We start from the raw sequence: 19149 nt of genomic DNA, 5'->3' as shown, positions 1-19149 counted from the left end.
GCCATTGTCCCTGATATTGTATACGTAGAATTGCTGGATATAAAAAAAGGAAATGTATTTTTTTTTCAGCCAGGGAAGAACAAATCGGGTAAAGTTGCTTCCTGCGCTCGGTCAGGGCTGCTGAGTAATCCTGGAAGATACGGACCTCCGACTCGTCAAATGTTAAGGTCTCCCGTAGTTGTTTATATTTGCGCAGGATTTCAACTTTGTGATTATAATTTAAGAGTTTGGCTCGCCTCCCGGGCCTGTTCCCTGCCCAAGCGGTGCGCCCGTTCGAGGCGGATAGGTCCCAAGCCCTCGGGCAATGAAAAGGTGTTTGTCAGCCATACCTCTAGGGCTTGTAGGAGCTTCGGACCCGCCACCGTTTCTGGGATACCCAAAAAGCGTAAGTTGGACCTACGTGAGCAATTTTCCTGGTCCTCCAACCTCTCTGCTTGCTTTTGGGTCAAGGCCTGTAGTTCCTGTAGTACAGTGGCTTGGGTGGTCTGTAAGTCATCTGTGCCTGAAACTCTGTTCTCCAGTGCAGTTTTTCATCCAATCGTTTCTGTGAGCAAATTCTCCAATTTTAACAGTTGTTCTGACAATTTGTTAATGCTGGGCTGCATGGCAGCTGTTACCGCCTGGGTCAGTGCCTCCGGCGCTATTTGTTGGATTGCCTGAGTAGGGGAGCCCGGCGCCATTTTGTCTCCACCGACCTGCGAACGATCACGATCTTTTTTATGCAGACGGGTAGACATTGGCGGCGCGGGAGAGGACAGAAATCTGTCCATGCAGCGGGTGCTCTTAGCGCTGCAAATCGCTAACCTCCGGCACTCCTCTGGCGGCTAATAATAGGGCGGTTCGGGACTCGGGGCCCGGGAGCTCAGGCAGCATGTGTCTGCCTCAGCTCAGTGCATCACGTGATCCTTCACCATTTTTTAAAATTGTTACATGGTATATTTCCAGACATTTCTTATTTTGAAATGGGATATAAATTTATATGTAGATTCTATATTGCACCTTGGTGCACTTATCACGCATACTCGTCTCCGAGGGGTCTTGCCCTAAATGTGGTCATTCTAAAGCTACTTTGTTCCATATGTTTTGGACATTTTGGTCTATCATTTTTTCCAAAGTTGGTTGTATGTGGAATGTCAAATGGCACTGTAATAGTTATAGCTTGTTTTGGCTCTTTGACCTTCAACATCCTATCCCCAGTGGATTTCAGGGTTTTTTGAGAAGAGTGATGCTTTCTGGCTTAAAGGTTATTCTTTCTTTTTGGATAGGACTTTACGTCCTACTTATTGCCACTGGCGTTCACGCATGATTCATCTTTTAATTATGGAAAGCATGTCATTATCTGATTGGTATACCCGGCAGGGACAAGTGTTGATAACTATTTGGCAGCCTTTTTTAGATACTTTAACCCCCTACTGCACAAAGTTGTGTTTTAATTAATAGGCCTTGATTTTTATTTCTTATGATATTGTTTTATGCAGCCTTGGGAGGGGGGGATGGAGGGATTGGGATATAGGGATATTATAACTTTGAACTTAAATTTGCTTGAATGTTTGTACTTTTGAAAATATTTAATAAACATGATTTAAATATACATAGAGCGCTACCCCTCCACTTTTTGACCATCTCTGTCCTTCCTAAAAAGTTTATATCCTTGTTTTTTTGCATTCACTGAACTATGTCTCTGTGATAGCAACAATATCCAGGTCTTCTGCTAACATCAGGGCAGACAGATCATGAACTTTGTTGCTTAGACTGCAAGCATTTGTGGTCATTGCTTTCCAGCTATCATTCAGTAGTAAACTAATTTTTTGTATAGTTTTTTGTTTAGTTTCACTTCCTGTTGCATTGTTAAGAATTGAGTTGCTAATATTGTTTATGTCGCTATCTTTACTACCACCACTTCTTTTTTTATTTTTTATTAAAGTATTTCAAAATAAAAAGCTTCAAAATCATACATCATAGCAGCCATATACATCACAATAATAATAATAACAGCATTTTATTTCCTTCCAAATTATCCCCCAGCCTTTCACTATTATAACTAACATTAAAGAAAAAATAACAGATAACGCTCCTCATCAAAACCATATTCTTACCTATTATAATTATCCAAATCATTAAAACCCAACACCCCTCATAAGCTCTCCCCAAACCACCCCCTCCCCTAAGGCCAGGAGGTGACAAAAGCGCTATAAATTCAAACCATTGTGATCTATTCTAATATAGCAGATTCTTCCCAGATTTTATATTCAGACCATATTTTTTGAAAAGTGGATATTTGGTTTCTTCTCATTGCAGTTAGTTTAGAGAGAACAAGAGCCAGAAGGCCTTGAGCATGCACAGATGCTCAAGGCCCAGCCCAGGCAAGAGGCGGGATCTTCGTTGACTGGCACATCCTGTGGGTTGGTGCTTCGTGCCAGATGGGGTAAGAGGTTTGTTTGGGCGGGCAGGGGATGCCGCTTCCAGCACGGGGGGCGTTCGTGGGCAGGAGTGATGCCATTTCGAGTATGGGGGGGGGGTGCGATGCCGGTTCTCAGGGAGAGGACGTTAACCGGCAGGGTGAGCAATTGCCGGTTCGAGTGTGGGGGGGGGTCCTCGCAAATCGAGTCAACACTCGGTTTGCGAGTCACGATTTGCGAGAATGTTTTGCTCGTCTTGCAAAACACTCGCAAACCACGTTACTCACAAACCAAGGTTTGACTGTAGTAAGATGTAGCCCATCATTACCATATAGTCTCTTGTATTTCCCCATCCTCCTATATACCTAAAGCCTTCCTGATTACAACAGGCCTTGAGCCTATTGAAGTCCTCTGTGTTTTTAACTCTATACTGCAACTCCACCAAAGTCTAAAAGAAGTATGATCTAGAAAGGAACCAATCATTAATATGCCTCATATGACACATCTCTATGAAACGGCACAAAGACAACAATCCCAGGCCACCCCAATCAATTGGTAAAGACACTTTACAAAGAGGAAGGCGAGGATGTCCCCCCACCCAAAGAAAGCCACGTATCAATGTATCTAATTGACATTCCACCATCTGAGAAAGAGACAAGGAAAACATTTGGTAAACATACAGCCATTGAGGAAGTACCATCATGTTGTATAGGGCAATACGTCCCATTAAAGAAATATATGCAATTTAGTCTTTCCCCAAATAAACTGCTTTCCCAGGCGCCCAGGTAAGGGAAAAAGAACCAGACCAATGAGCAGGTAAACTCGGGTGGAACGGAAGAGCTACAGATTTTCAAAAATTCAGCAGAAAGCCAGATTGAAATCCATATTCAACCAATGCATCAAGCAAGTGTGGCAAAGAATGTTCTGGATTTGTTAAAATAAGCATCAAATCTTCTGCAAATGCCAAGATTTTCAAATTGTGGCCTGCGATCGAAAGACCAGTAATATGAACATCCCATTTCAAAGTTCGCAATAAAGGTTCCAATGATAAAAGGAATAATAACGGAGAAAGGGGGCATCCTTGACAAGTTCCTCACTATACAACAAAGGGGGAAGATCGAGTCCCATTAATCAAAATAGATGATTGCGGGTCCGCATATAAAGTCTGTAAACAGTCTAAGAACCAACCAGTGATACCCATGTGAGACAAAGCAGAAAAAAGAAAGGACCACTCTACCCAGTCAAAGGCCTTGTCTGTTTCTACAGTCCTGATACAACTTTCATCTGACCTGTCACCAAAGCAGCCAAAATTTTATGTACATGAAGTACAGATGATGGCTGCGTAAAAAACCTACTTGTTCCTCTCCAATAAACATAGGTAAGTAAGAAGCTAACCTATTCACTAACTCCCTCGCAAATATCTTAAGATAAGGAAATGCAGCAATAAGATTCCACATATTGAGGGTCTTTCCCTGGTTTCAGGATCAAAGTTATTAAAGCGTCTATGGCTCCAGAAGGAAAAGAAGCATTATCTATACAAGTATCAAAATAATGAACCATCGCGCCCAGTAGGTGATATACAAGCAATTTATAATATTCCTCCATGAACCCATCAGGTCCAGGTGCTTTGCAGGTGGACAAAGACTTAACCTTTTGAACTTCTACCGCCCACAAAGGCGCATTCAAAGATTCATGCATCTGTGGAGTTAAGCAAAATAGAGAGGCATCTTCCAAATACGCCTGAACCAGAGAAGGTTCGGAAGAGGTATCAGCTGTATAAAGACAGGGAAAATATTTGCAAAATGCATAAAAAATCTTATCAGTTGCATTGGTAAGAGTCCCATCTGATAAACGAATGGACAACCAACCTGCGACCACTTCATGATTTGGTGAGACCGGCAAGAAAGCGGCCAGGACAATTTCCAAATCAGAAAAATCTAAATTTATGATAGAGCTTACTTTGCTCATGCAATAATGTATTCAAAGCCACCTGTGTAGCCAACATACTTTCTTTATGAGCTAATGTTGGGCGATGAAGATAAGTTTTCTTAGCTCGTTGAAATTGCCGCTGAAGAGAAATAACTTTGGCAGCAATGCAACGATTCCACGCAACGACATAAGCTACAACTTCTCCACAAAGGATTGTTTTTGAGGCTTCCCAATACAGAACCCCAGTGTGTTCAGAATTAAAATGTGCATAATCTGCCTACTGCTGCACTAAATACTGCTGAAAATGAGGGTCATAATATAGGTATGAAAGAAAATGCCAACTTAACACCTCCACGATTCCCAACCTCCAAGCCTATCAGTACCATAACATGATCTGAAATAGCCAGAGGTCCAATAACTGAGGATAGCACTTGAGGAAGCAATGATTGGGTGACAAGAACATAGTCGATACGAGACCAAGTAGAATGAGAACGTGAGAGATGCATGTAGTCTCTTTCAGTGGGATGTAACAATCTACTAAGTCTGGAGTAGAGCACAAATATGGAATTCCCCTGTGAGGAATGAAAGGCTGCTGTCCAGGGAAAGATCTATCAAGAGAGGGATCAAGTACTTGGTTTAAATCCCCCGCCAAGACCAGGATGATGTCATCATGTCTCAAAACAGTCCTAACAAAAACAAAAGAAACTGCAGATGAGCGTACAAGATGCAGGCTATATTTATTTTATCAATTGTTAATTGCAGTTAATGTTACCACTTTTTTACAAACCAAGAGACCCGGAATGGTCCGTGTTTCAGTTAACATGCCTTCATCAGGGGTCCCTAGCTGACAAGGTATCAAATTAAACTACAAACAAAAATAAACATAAGCCTATATAGTGTGAAGGTAATTGCTGACTAGCAAATTTATACCAAGACCCCTGGTCAGCGATTACCTTCGAACTACACAGGCTTATGCTTATTTTCGTTTGTGGTTTAATTTGATACCTTGTTAACTAGGGACCCCTGATGAAGGTGTGTTAACCAAAACAGACTGTGTCAGGTCCCTTGGGGCTAGATTCACTAACCCTCCGATCCGTGTGCGATTTGTTTCCGTTTGCATGCAGGCCGACAAATTCACTAAAGTTCTGCATGCAAATGAAGACAATCGTTGGCACGCCCCCAGCCAACTGCATGATTGCTAAAGCTGTGACAGGAGAAACAGCCTCCTGTCACTGCTGTCAGGGCTTCTGCCGGCTTTTAAATTTTTTTTTTTTTAATTGGGCAGATATTTTGCATGTTTTACACATACAAAATATCTGCCCGATTAAAAAAAAAAATTAACCCCCCCCTCCCAACAAGTGCCCCAAACCCCACAAAAAAATTTGCCCCGCAGCCTGCTCTCTGCTGCCTCAAAGCTGTGCCCAGAATCTGCCTGCCCAGACTCTCCCGCTCTTGCCCCGAATCTCTCCTGCCACCCTGCTCTCGCCCCGAATCTCTCCTGCCACCCCGCTCTTGCCCCAAATCTCTCCTGCCCTTCCCACACTGGGAGCCTGTGGTTTTAATCCACGGGTTAAAACCATGGGCTCCCTGACCTACAAAAAGTGAAAAAAGGAAAGAAAATAAGTTGTGATGCCCCCCCCGTGATGCCCCCCCCCCCGCCTATGCCCCACAAAAGGCAGGAGGAATGCCAACTCCTTCCTGCCATGTTAAACCCCTCCTGGCCTGGCTGGGCCCAACCTGGCCCACCTCTCTCCCTGTTGCAAAATCTAGTCCGGCTGACTAGGCCGGGCCCACCCACTGAGAAACAAACTGAAGGAGGGCTGCCAACTCCCTCCTGCCACCCCCCCGGAACCCCTGACCCATTCCAGGCCCCCTTTCCACCACCCCCACCCTCTATCTTTAACGGAGTTGGAGGAGTGTTGAACCCCTCCTGCTCCAATGCCTCCCGCGACAACTCTGAGGCCTCAGGTTCCCACCTTGGGAGGGGCCTGGGGAGCCTGAGCCAATCAAGGACTTACTTAGGACTGAGCCTAAGGAAGTCCCTGATTGGTCAAAGCAAGAGCCAATAGGGGACTTCCTACCCCTCCCGTGCATCACATGATCCGCTGGGGCAGGGTTTAAGGCTTGAGAGTCATCACGGGAGGCATTGGAGCGGGGGGGGTATTGCAACTTTTTTTAAAAACTTTTTTGTCGGACAGGGAGCCCGTGGGAGGGCAGCGTTGGGTGGTTTCAGGAGGGAGTGGGTTGCCAGGGGGGGGCCTCAGCCGTTTTTTTGACAAGCCTTTTTTTGACAAGCCTTTTCTTTTTTTTTTATGGGGCAAAATATCTGTGCCATGGGAAAAAAAAAGACAGGCAGGCCTGTCAAAAAACTTGCAGACCTGTCAGTAACTCAGTCACTGACAGGTCTGCAGCAGTCGGGTTTGCCAATAGTAAAACCCAATTCAAAATAGTCAAGCAATTGTTAATGAACCAGGTATTAGAAAAAAGTGTGTTCATAAGGAGTTGGGGCATACACCACTAAAAGATTAAAGCAAAATGTGCTCAGGGTCACCTGCAACATCACAAAACGACCATAATTATCTGTAGCAAGTAGTGTATGTTGACATTGTAAACGTTTACTAATAAATATCACTACTCCACCTTTTTTTACAGTTAGTAGAGTAACAATAGACTTCTATCCAACCAGTTTTGAGTTTCATATGCTCAACATCAAACAATTTAGTCTCTTGTAAACTACCTCCTGGCAGCATAGATAAGAAAGCAATTTAGCTCTTTAATGGGAGAATTTACCCCAGACACATTCCATGCTGCAACTGGCAACGAGGAAAGAAATTTAACCCAAATCATACCAGGGCAAATAAGATACAAAAAGTAAAGAAATAATAAAACAACACCCGGGTGCCCAGCCTTCACCACAGGTGTAAAACAGTTTTGCAGTCAGAATAAGCACATTAAATAAAAAGGAACGACCTAAAAGCACAGCAGGAATACAAATTAGTAGGTAAGAAATACAGAAGGTATTCATATACAGTGTTACAAAAGAATAAAAAGACCATACCCCAATATACACAGCCCTAGGAAACCAGCCTAATCTCAAACCCTTCCCTCTCCACCCACTCCCCATCCCAATACCTTCAAATCTCCTAAATAACACAACTATTATGGTTCCTAAAATAGGTATCAGAAAGTCAGAGCCACAAACAATATGCTCTGTCCCCAGATCCCAACCATCCAAACAACTTCCCCAGACTCTAAGAATCTGTGTAAGTCATCAGGAAGGACTACAGGACGGGATTATAAAAACATAGAAAATGATGGCAGAAAAGGGCTATAGCCCATCAAGTCTGCCCATTCCAAATACCCGCCCCCTGACTTTACTCCCTTAGAGATCCCATGTGAATATCCCATTTTCTCTTAAAATCTGACAAGCTGCTGGCCTCAATCACCTGCAGTGGGAGTTTGTTCCAATGATCCACCACTCTTTCGGTGAAGAAGTACTTTCTGTAGTCGCTATGAAACTTCCCTCCCCTGATTTTCAGCGGATGCCCTCTGGTGGTCGATGGTCCCATGAGATAGAAGATACCATCTTCCGACTCGATACAGCCTGTGATGTACTTAAACGTTTCAATCATGTCTCCCCTCTCTCTTCGTTCCTCAAGTGAGTACAGCTGCAATTTATTCAGCCTTTCTTCATACGTGAGATCCTTGAGCCCCAAAACCATCCTAGTGGCCATTCGCTGAACCGACTCGATTCTCAGCACATCCTTCCGGTAGTGTGGTCTCCAAAATTGAACACAATACTCCAAATGAGGCCTCACCATGGACCTGTATAGTGGCATCATGACTTCATGTCTCCTGCTGACAAAACCTCTACAGATACAACCCATCATTTGCCTTGCCCTGGAAGAGGCCTTCTCCACTTGATTGGCAGCCTTCATGTCATCACTAATGATCACCCCTAGATCACATTCCGTCGTGGTCCTGGCCAAGGTCTCACCATTTAGTACGTAAGTTCTGCGCGGGTTTCTCTTACCCAGGTGCATTACCTTACACTTTTTAGCATTGAAGTTTAGCTGCCAAGTTGATGACCACCGTTCCAGCAGCAGTAGGTCTTGCGTCACATTATCAGGCAAAATGCTTTTACTACTATGTTGCAAAGTTTGGCATCGTCGGCGAACAGTGATACCTTTCCTTTTTAAAGATGCTTTTAACACTTAACCTTAGACTTGCTTAATATTTACAAATTTTTAACTATCCCGTTTCCCTATGTTTTTTCCCATCTTTGTTTTTCCACAAAAAAGAGCTGTAACTTTTCCCCTCCTTCCCCCCCAATTCTAGTTTGTCTTGTTTTTAAAATTACTGTATAGGACTTGTCTTCTTATGATTTTACTTTCTTTTATATTTTGTACATCGCTTTGCAATCTGATTTAGCGATTCATCAAATATTAATAAACTTGAAACTTGAACTTGAAATCCTTGGGTCAAATCTCTTATGAATAAGTTGAATAGAATCGGGCCCAAGACCGATCCCTGCGGCACTCCACTGATCACGTCTGAAGTCTACCACTCAGCCAATCCCCAACCCATGTGGTTAGAATGTCCCCTAATCCTATTGAGTTCAGCTTATTCAATAACCTTCGGTGTGGGATGCTATCAAAAGCTTTGCTGAAGTCCAAATATACTACGTCCAGTGACTCTCCGGCATCCAGTTGTCTAGTAACCCAGTCAAAAAAGCTAATTAGATTAGATTGGCAGGATCTGCCCTGGGTGAATCCGTGTTGGTGGGGATCATGTAGGTTTTCCTCGTCTAGGATTGTGTCAAGATTCCGTTTGATCAGTATTTCCATGAGCTTGCTCACTATAGACGTGAGACTCACTGGTCTGTAGTTTGCTGTCTCTGTCCTGCAGCCCTTTTTGTGGAGTGGGATAACGTTAGCAGTTTTCCAGTCCAAGGGGACTCTTCCTGTGCGTAGGGAAAGATTGAAAAGCACAGATAATGGTTCCGCCAGGACTTCAGTCAACTCTCTGAGCACCCTGGGGTGTAGGTTGTCCGGTCCCATGGCTTTGTTTACTTTGAGTCTTGATAGTTCGTAATAGACGCTACTGGGTGTAAACTCGAAATCTTGAAACGGGTCTTTATGGCTGTCACCCGTCTGAAGCTGCGGACCTGCTCCCAGTGCTTCACAGGTGAAGACTGAGCAGAAGTATTCGTTTAGTAGTTCTGCCTTGGCAGAATCTGATTCAGCAAAGTTACCGTCTAATAGCTTCAGGCGTTTTATCCCATCTTTGTTTCTTTTCCTGTCACTAATATAGCTAAAGAAGGATTTATCCCCTTTCTTAATGTTCCGTGCTAGATCCTCTTCCATTTGGAGTTTGGCCTCTCTGACTGCTTTTTTGACAGCTTTAGATCTGTCCAGATAGTCTTCTTTCGCCTCCCGTTTTCCTAAATGTTTGTAGGCGATAAATGCTTCTTTTTTCTTTTTAACGAGGTCCGAAATTTCTGTACTGAACCACTGGGGTCGTTTGTTTCTCCTGCGCTTGCTTACTGTTCTTATGTAGCAGTTTGTTGCTTCATGTAGGGTGGACTTCAGAGTCGACCACATATCTTCAACATTGTCAGTTTTTGCTTGGTTATGTAGCTCTTGATGGACAAAATCTCCCATGCGGTCAAAGTCTGTGCCTCTAAAGTGGAGGACCCTTGTCGCTGTGTTTGATCTAGAGAAACCTTTCTTGAGGTTAAAAGCCATACCATGTTATGGTCGCTGGAGGCCAGTGTATCTCCTACTGAGACTTCCGAGATGCTATCTCCGTTGGTGAGTACCAGGTCTAGTATCGCCTGGTCCCTAATGGGCTCTAATACCATTTGCTTGAGATGTGCACCCTTTATGGAGGTTAAAATTCTTTTGCTGCCACATGTATTCGCGGAGAGTGTGTTCCATTTTGCATCGGGCATGTTGAAGTCCCCTAACATCACTGTGTCCATGCGCAGAGTGATGTTTTCTATGTCCTCGATTAATTCCATGTCTTTGTCTTCCTGTTGTCTGGGAGGTCTGTATATCACACCAAAGTATAGGCATTTTTCATTCCCTCTGGCCAGGTTCACCCAGAGGGATTCCCCGGTGTATCTCACATCTGTGATTCTGGTAGTTTTGATGTTTTCCTTAGTGTACAGTGCTACTCCTCCTCCTAACTTACCCTCTCTGTCACAACGAAGTAGGTTGCGCTGAATAAATATATATATACTAGTGTTTTAGCCCGTTACATTAACGGGTGCTAGAGTAGATGTCTATTTTGGGGATTTTTTTTCTTTGTCTCTTTCTCCTTGGACGCTGTCTGTCATTCTTTCTGTCTGTGTCTCTCCCTGGCCTCTTGTCTGTCTATCTTTCTTTATGTCTCTGTCTCCCTGGCCCCCTCTATTTCTCTGTTGCGCCATGCCTGTCTGTCTCTCAGTGGCCTCCTTCCTATGTCCATAGTGTCCCATCCTATGTCCTTAGTGCCCTCAGTGCTTCCTTCCTATGTCCTTAGTGCCCTCAGTGCCTCCTTCCCATGTCCTAAGTGCCCCCAGTGCCTCCATCCTGTGTCCATAGAACCCCCGTGCCTCCTTCCCATGTCCTTAATGACCCCAGTACATCCGTCCTGTGTCCTTAATGCCCCCAGTGCCTCCTTCCCGTTTCCTTAGTGCCCTCAGTGCCCCTTCCTATGTCCTTAGTGCCCCCCAGTGCCTCCTTCCTATGTCCCCCTCACTGCCTTCAAGATTTTGACCCAACCCCACCCCCAAAGCCTGCCTACCTGCCTGCCTTCCATCCCCCTCTACCCCCCCATTCTCCCTGTACAGTAGAACCCGGCATTTTTATTTCCCTTCCTCCCATCCCCCCTGTGCAGAAGAACCGGTGATCAGCCTGTTTCCATCTTCACCCCCCTGCCACCGTGCAGCCGACCCCATTGACCCTCCCATCCGCCCCTCCCACTGCGAGACAACCTACAAACCTTCCGGAACCAGCACTTTAAAGATGGTGCTTCGCAACCTTCTAATGCCGATTTCCTCTGCCGCGTCTCTGTCTCTGATGATGTCATCAGGGACTTGGCAGAGGAAATCGGCATTAGAACATAAGAACATAAGAAACGCCTTCACCGGAACAGACCAAGGTCCATCTAGTCCGGCGATCCGCACACGCGGAGGCCCATTTAGGTGCTCCTTGTTGGAGACCCGGATTTCCCGTAGAAGGTCACGAAGCAGTGTCTTTAAAGTGCTGGGGACGCTACTTGTTCTGGAAGGTTTTTTGGTGTTTCAGGGTAGATGGGAGGTTCAATGGGGGGTTGAGTGTGGCGGGGAGGGGGGGCCGAAGACGACGAGGGAAGGAGTAGAAGCGTGTATGCGCACTCTTGCCGGCGGGGACCTACAGGTTCACGGAAAACGGAACACGCAGGTAAGAGTGCGCATGCGCGCTTAGGGGTTTATTATATTAGATATATATATATTTATCCCAGGACAAGCAGGCAGCATATTCTCAACATGTGGGTGACGTCACCGACGGAGCCCCCTAGCGGACATTTTCGCAAGCAGACTTGCTTGAAGACCTTCAAGCTTGCGATTTGACCGAGCATGCGCAAGTGCCCCTCCTGCCTGGTCTAGGGCATGCGTCTCCTCAGCGTGTCCTCAGTTCTAAAGTTTCCATGGAGCCAGAAGCCCTGCTCCCTTGCTTTGCGCGAATTCACTGTGCCTCTTTGCACCGCGGCTTGCTTTTTTTTATTTTCAGGTGAGTTGTTGTGCTCGCGTCTTTATTTTTTTCTCGTTTTGTCACTTCGTGTCTTTTGACCAGTTCTCCTGTCTTCATTTGGCCACCTGGCCTCGCAGGGCCGCGGCCCTTCTTTTTCTTATGTCTCGGCCTCGTACCGGGTTCAAACATCGTACCGGGTTCAAACATCGCACCAGGTGCAACCGCGTGATCTCCATCACTGACCCCCATCGCTGGTGCGTGGAGTGTCTCGGGGCTGAGCACCGTGCAGAGTCTTGCCTGTATTGTGCGACTTTGCAACCGCGGGCGCTTCGTCAGAGAGTGGCCAAAATTCTTCAACTGTTTGGCCCCATGGAGTCTGCGGGACAGACCTCAAGCTCGGCCCCGTCGTTGGGTGCCTTGGCCTCGAAGTCCTCGGCCTCGAAGTCCCCCTCGACCTCGAAGACTCCGGTCTAGGCTCGTCTGATTGCCTCGGCCTCGGGTAAGTCTCCTCTTGCCTCTGGTGCTCCGGCAAAGAAGCCTCCCTCTGAGTCTCATGTGAGTGCCACATCGTCGGCCTCTTCGAGACACCATACTAAGCGTGCATCCTCTTGTAGGGAATACTTTTCTTCGAGGTCGCCTCCGAAGGAGCGCACTGCTGCACCACCCGACCAACATCTGGTCTCGGTGCCGATGTTCGAGGACGTGCTGAAGGCTATTCTAACTACCCAGCTTTCCTCGGTGGTGAGCCAATTGGTCCCGGCCTCGACTCAGATGGCCTCGGCCTCGACCCAGCCCCGGTCTGATCAGCCTGGGCGTTCTTCCCTGGTCTCTCGGAGCCGGGCTCGCAAGTCTCGCCACTTGCCCTCAAGTGACTCTTCCTCTTCTGACTCGGGGCATATGGCCTTTCGAGGATCCCGAAAAGGGGCTCGCTCCTCGCCTTCTGCCTCAGCGAGGCTCGCTCCTTTTAAGAAACTGAAGTCTCCGCCGCCCCTTCGAGGCTGGTCTCCGACCTCACGGCCCGCGGGGCCCCTGCTGACCTCGACCTTGGAGGCGGGCTTACCTTCGTCCTCGCCGCTTTCCCCGGAATGCCGGTTGGATGTCTCTCGGATAATGGCCTCGAGTCGTGAAGGGGATTTGTCGTTTCCTCCATCCTCTCCGAGGCTGCATACACTCGTGCCCGGACTCCTGGGTCTTCCCCAAATCATCTTCCTCGGGGCCATTCTTATTCGCCTGCGAGGCACTTTAGCAGAGCCTCCTCAGTCTCTCACTCTCGAGACTCCGAGACTCCTGCTTATTATTCGAGGGAGGTTTACCCCTCTTTCTCGGCTGCCCCCAGATCAGGCTCTGGGTCGCCTTTGGAGGACTAGTCTTGCTCTCGACAATCCTCCTTCACTCGGTTTGTCTCTGATATGGGTAAGGTCTTGCAACTGGATCTACAAGCTGAGTCCCGTTATACCCAGGAATACTTGGCGGAGATGGGAGTTACTCATCCACCTCGCGAGGCCTCTTCACCAGGTTCTTCGGCAGACTTTTCTCCGGAATCTGGAGACACCTTATCCCGTTACTGCCATTCCCTCCAAAATGGAGTCCTGTTACCGGACGGTCCCGGTCAAGGGTTTTGAACATGCTCAGCTTTCCCACCAGTCCTTGGTGGTGGAGTCTTCCTTGAAGAAGTTGCATCCATCCAAGGTGTACGTTGCGGTCCCTCCGGGCCGAGAAGGGCGTACCATGGATAAGTTTGGGCGCCGTCTCTATCAAAATTCTATGATGGCGAACTGGGTCCTCAACTATACTTTTACCTTCACGTCCTACCTCAGGTACTATGTGGACGCCCTCCACTTGTTTCAGGCAGACTTGCTGGCCTCCCGCCGTCCGGAGTTCCGTTTTCTCGAGGATACCCTCTTGCAGCTACACCTCTATATGTTTCAGGTGGCTAACGACGCCTTTGAGTTGTCCTCGAGGGTCACCGCCTTCACTGCCTTCGCCTCGCCTGGCTCAGGATTGTCGATATGGACCTCAACCTTCAAGACCGTCTGGTCAATCTCCCTTGCGTGGGGAATGAACTCTTTGATGATTCCATCGAGGTGGCCATTAAGCGCCTCTCGGAACATGAAAGGTCTTTCGCCTCTCTGGTGAGACTTAAGTCGTAGACTCCTCCTGCTCGGCCATCCAAGATCCCTCCATGGTGTTACCCGCAGAAATCTACTCCTGCGTTTTCCTGACTACCTCCGAAGCGGCCACAGTAGCAGCAGCAGCGTCCTGCTAAGACCCAGCCGCTGGCTCCGGCGAAGCCTGGGCAGTCTTTTTAACTATTTCAGTCAGAGCCTACCGGCTCCCTTTGTTCTGTAGCCCTCCCCTCTTCCCATTGGGGGTCACCTCCATCATTTCTATCCTCAGTGAGAAAGTCTTACAACAGACAGTTGGGTACTTTCCATTGTCCGAGAGGGGTACTCTCTTCACTTCCGTCGCGTACCCCCGGACCTTCCACCAATAGAGTTTCCTTCTGTCAGGTCTCAGTTACCTCTTTTTCTGCAGGAAGCTCGAGCCCTCCTTCAGCTCCGGGCTTCTATTCCTGATATTTTCTGGTCCCCAAGAAGACGGGAGATCTGCGTTCGATCTTGGACCTCAGGGTGCTGAACAAGTTTCTGGTCAAGGAGAAGTTCAGAATGCTCACTCTTCCTCTCTTGTATCCACTGTTGGACGAGGGGGACTGGATATGCTCCCTGGACCTCAAGGAGGCTTACAAGCACATACCGGTTCATCTGGCCTCCCACCGTTTTCTGAGATTCCGAGTGGAGGATCTCCTCCTCCAATATTATCTTCAGCCCTTCAGCCTGACTGCCTCTCTGAGGGTCTTCACAAAATGTCTGGTAGTGGTGGCTGCAGCCTTGCGTCTCCGGGCCTTCAGGTTTTTCCCTACCTCGACGCCTGGCTGGTCAAGACATCGTCTCGACAGGAGGTTCTGAGAGCTACGAATCAGACTATTTTGCTCCTTCAGAGTCTGGGTTTCAAGGTGTACTTTCCCAAGTCTCAGCTGTGTCCGTCTCAGTCCCTCGAGTTCATAGGGGCGATTCTAGACACGGTTCACCTCCACTCCTTCCTGCCTCTGCCTCGTCAGGAAGCCCTTGTTCGCTTGTGCCAAGGGGTGGCCAGTCTGCCCTCAGCCCCTGCTCGGCTCCTGATGGTCCTGCTCGGCCACATGGCCTCCACGGTTCACGTGACTCCTTTTTCCAGACTTCACCTGCGCATACCTCAGTGGACTCTGGCGTCTCAATGGAACCAGGATTGAGACCCTGTTTCTCTCCTCGTGGTCGTGACTCCTTTATTGAAGAAGTCTCTCCGCTGGTGGATACTCTCTTCCAATCTTTCCAGAGATTTTCTGTTTCATGCTCCTCTCCACAGAAGGTCCTCACGACGGACTCCTGGACCTATGCTTGGGGAGCTCATCTGGACGGTCTTCGCACTCAGGGCATTTGGTCCAGTGCCGACCGACTCTGTCACATCAATCTGCTGGAACTTCGAGCGATTTTCCTCGCTCTGAAATCTTTTTCTAACCTGCTTCATGACCAGGTGGTGCTGGTTCGCACGGACTACCAGGTCGCTATGTATTATGTCAACAAACAGGACGGCACGGGGTCCCTGTCCCTGTGCCAGGAAGCGATGCGACTCTGGGATTGGGCCATTCACCGCAACATATTCGTTCGAGCAGTCTACATTCAGGGCCACAAAAATTGCCTGGCGGACAAGTTGAGACATTTGCTTCAGCCTCACAAATGGACTCTCCTTTCCTCGACCCTACGTCAAGTGTTTGCTCATTGAGGGAACCCAGACGTCGATCTGTTCGCGTCCCCCCTCAATCACAAACTCCCCCGCTTCTGCTCCAGGGTTTACACCCCCCTCAGGATTGAGGAGAATGCCTTTCTTCTGGATTGAACGAACCTTTTTCTGTATGCGTTTCCTTCATTCCCTCTCATTCTGCGGACTCTCGTCAGGCTCAAGTCCACGCATGCCACCATGATCCCGATAGCTCCTCGGTGGCCCCGGCAGCTGTGGTTCTCCCTTCTGTTGCAACTCGGTTACAGGGAGCCTCTGCTTCTTCCTGTTTTTCCTTCTCTGCTTATGCAGAGTCGGGGATCTCTGCTTCATTCCAACCTACAGTCTCTGCACTTAACAGCTTGGTTCCTCGAGACTTGATGCCTTCCTTCCAGTTCTCTCAGCCTGTGCTGGATGTCCTGGAGGCATCTCGGAAGGCGTCCACTCGTCAGTGTTACCTTCAGAAGTGGACATGTTTTTCTTCCTGGTGTGCTACACAGCAACAGGAGCCGCAATCGCCTCCCTGTAGTCTGTCCTGGATTACCTGTTGCACTTGTCGGGTGCGGGGCTCCAGTCCTCGTCGATTCGAGTCCACCTCAGTGCCATTGCTGCTTTTCATCAACCGCTTAACGGGAAGCCTATCTCTGTTCATCCTGTGGTTTCCCGCTTCATGAAGGGTCTGTTCCACGTACATCCTCCCCTCAAGCCCCCTCCTGTGGTTTGGGATCTTAACGTGATTCTTGCTCATTTGATGAAACCCCCGTTTGAGCCACTGGCGCGGACTCACTTGAAGTTTCTCACTTGGAAGGTTGTGTTTCTTATTACTCTCACTTCTGCCCATTGAGTCATTGAGCTTCAGGCCTTGGTGGCAGACCCACCTTTCACTGTCTTCCATCATGATAAGGTGGTCCTCCGTATCCATCCTAAGTTCTTGCCTAAGGTGGTTTCTGAGTTTCACATCAACCAATCCATTGTTCTTCCTGTGTTTTTTCCGAAGCCCCATTCTCACCCTGGAGAAGTGGTCTGCATTCTCTTGATTGTAAACGGGCGCTGGCCTTCTACTTGAAGCGCACCACTCCTCATCGTACTGCTCCCCGGCTGTTCATCTCTTTCGATCATAATCGCTTGGGTCGCTCTGTTTCTAAGCGTACCATTTCTAACTGATTGGCTGCTTGTATCTCAGGCTGGTCTCTCCCTGCCGGGTCAAGTCACAGGCCACAAGGTCAGAGCGATGGCGGCGTCTATTGCTTTCCTCCGCTCGACTCCCATTGAGGAAATCTGTAAGGCTGCCACTTGGTCCTCGGTACATACATTCACCTCTCACTATTATCTGGATGCTTTCTCCAAGTGTGATGGCCATTTTGGCCAGTCAGTTTTGCAGAATCTGTTCTATGTTGCCAACTCTCCCTCCATCCCATCCTGGTTAGCTTGGAGGTCACCCACATGTTGAGAATATGCTGCCTGCTTGTCCGGGGATAAAGCACAGTTACTTACCGTAACAGGTGTTATCCAGGGCCACAGGCAGATATTCTCACAACCCACCCACCTCCCCGGGGTTGGCTTCTTTTCTAGCTATCTGAACTGAGGACACACTGAGGAGACGCATGCCCTAGACCGGGCGGGAGGGGCACTCACGCATGCACGGTCCAATCACAAGCTTGAAGGTCTTCAAGCAAGTCTGCTTGCGAAAACGTCAGCTAGGGGGCTTCATCGGTGACGTCACCCACATGTTGAGAATATCTGCCTGCTGTCCCTTGATAACACCTGTTACGGTAAGTAACTGTGCTATATATATATATATATATATATATACATATGCAGGACAGGGCTATGCGCTGAATGAATAAATAAATAAATAAATAAGCAGGACAAATCTATACGATGAATAAATATATATGCAGGATGAGGCTAGGCACTGAATAAATAAATAAATATACAGGACAAATCTATACGAGATATATATATATATATATATATATATATATATATATATATATATATATATATATATATATATATATATATATTGTGGCAGGGATTTCCAGCTGACCCTTTTTCGGCTCACTGCGTTCCCACCTGACCGAGCACTTCAATGTGTGACTATGATAGCTGTCCCTTCCAGTGCCTCCCATGCACACTGCTGGACTATGTTTTAACCTCCAGAAATATGGCAGTAATAGTAATTTGCTTTACCAGTCCACAATGTTAGTGTATCCAATATATAACTGGACTAGTGTAGAAAGATTCGTTATCGCTCATGAGTAAGCCTCAGTCCCACCACTCCACCGCTGTTCTATCTCATGACTGCGGGGAGAATTATGTGGCACTTCATCACTGGCTGTAGGGTTAGATTCCCAGGCGTTGGCTGGGTAGGGTTAGATTCCCAGGCGTTGGCTGATAAACTAAGTATATACATTACTTTAATAATAAAGACAGCATTGTAGCATCTTTTTAGAAAAACTCATAAATTGATTAAAAATGTTAAATACAATCGGTACGAGCAGCCAGTGATGAAGTGCCACATAATTCTCCCCGCAGTCATGAGATAGAACAGCGGTGGAGTGGTGGGACTGAGGCTTACTCATGAGCGATAATGAATCTTTCTACACTAGTCCAGTTATATATTGGACTATGTTTTAACAGCAGACTTTCAAAACAAAAGAAAACTTCAAGCATAGTAACATAGTAGATGATGGCAGATAAAGACCCGAATGGTCCATCCAATCTGCATAGCTGGATTAAATTAAATTTTTTTTTCTTTGCTATTTCTGGGCAAGAATCCAAAGCTCTACCCGGTACTGTGCTTGGGTTCCAACTACCAAAATCTCCATTAAAACCAACTCCAGCCCATCTAAACCCTCCCAGCCATTGAAGCCCTCTCCAGCCCATCATCCCCCAAACGGCCATATACAGACTGCGCAAGTCTGCCCAGTACTGGCCTTAGTTCAATATTTAATATTATTTTCTGATTCTAGATTCTCTGTGTTCATCCCACGCTTCTTTGAACTCAGTCACCATTTTCCTCTTCACCACCTCTCTCGGGAGCACATTCTAGGCATCTACCACCCTCTCTGTAAAGTAGAATTTCCTAACATTTCTCTTGAATCTACCACCCCTCAACCTCAAATTATGTCCTCTGGTTTTACCATTTTCCTTTCTCTGGAAAAGATTTTGTTTTATGTTAATATTCTTCAAGTATTTGAACGTCTGAATCATATCTCCCCTGTCTCTCCTTTCCTCTAGGGTATACATATTCAGGGCTTCCAGTCTCTCCTCATACGTCTTCTTGC

General features: G+C 47.2%; 1 protein-coding gene across 4 annotated transcripts in view; it reads left to right on the top strand.

Annotated features, from left to right (window-relative positions):
• The window catches only part of TUBGCP5 (tubulin gamma complex associated protein 5), a 1496334-nt gene that overhangs the window by 828271 nt on the left and 648914 nt on the right, over nucleotides 1-19149 (top strand). The window lies entirely within an intron of this gene.

The sequence above is a fragment of the Geotrypetes seraphini genome, chromosome 6 (assembly GCF_902459505.1).
Source record: "Geotrypetes seraphini chromosome 6, aGeoSer1.1, whole genome shotgun sequence".
NCBI classification, from domain to species: Eukaryota; Metazoa; Chordata; class Amphibia; order Gymnophiona; family Dermophiidae; genus Geotrypetes; species Geotrypetes seraphini.
The sequence above is the reverse complement of the archived record's forward strand: the minus strand, read 5'-3'. Positions and strand labels throughout refer to the sequence as shown.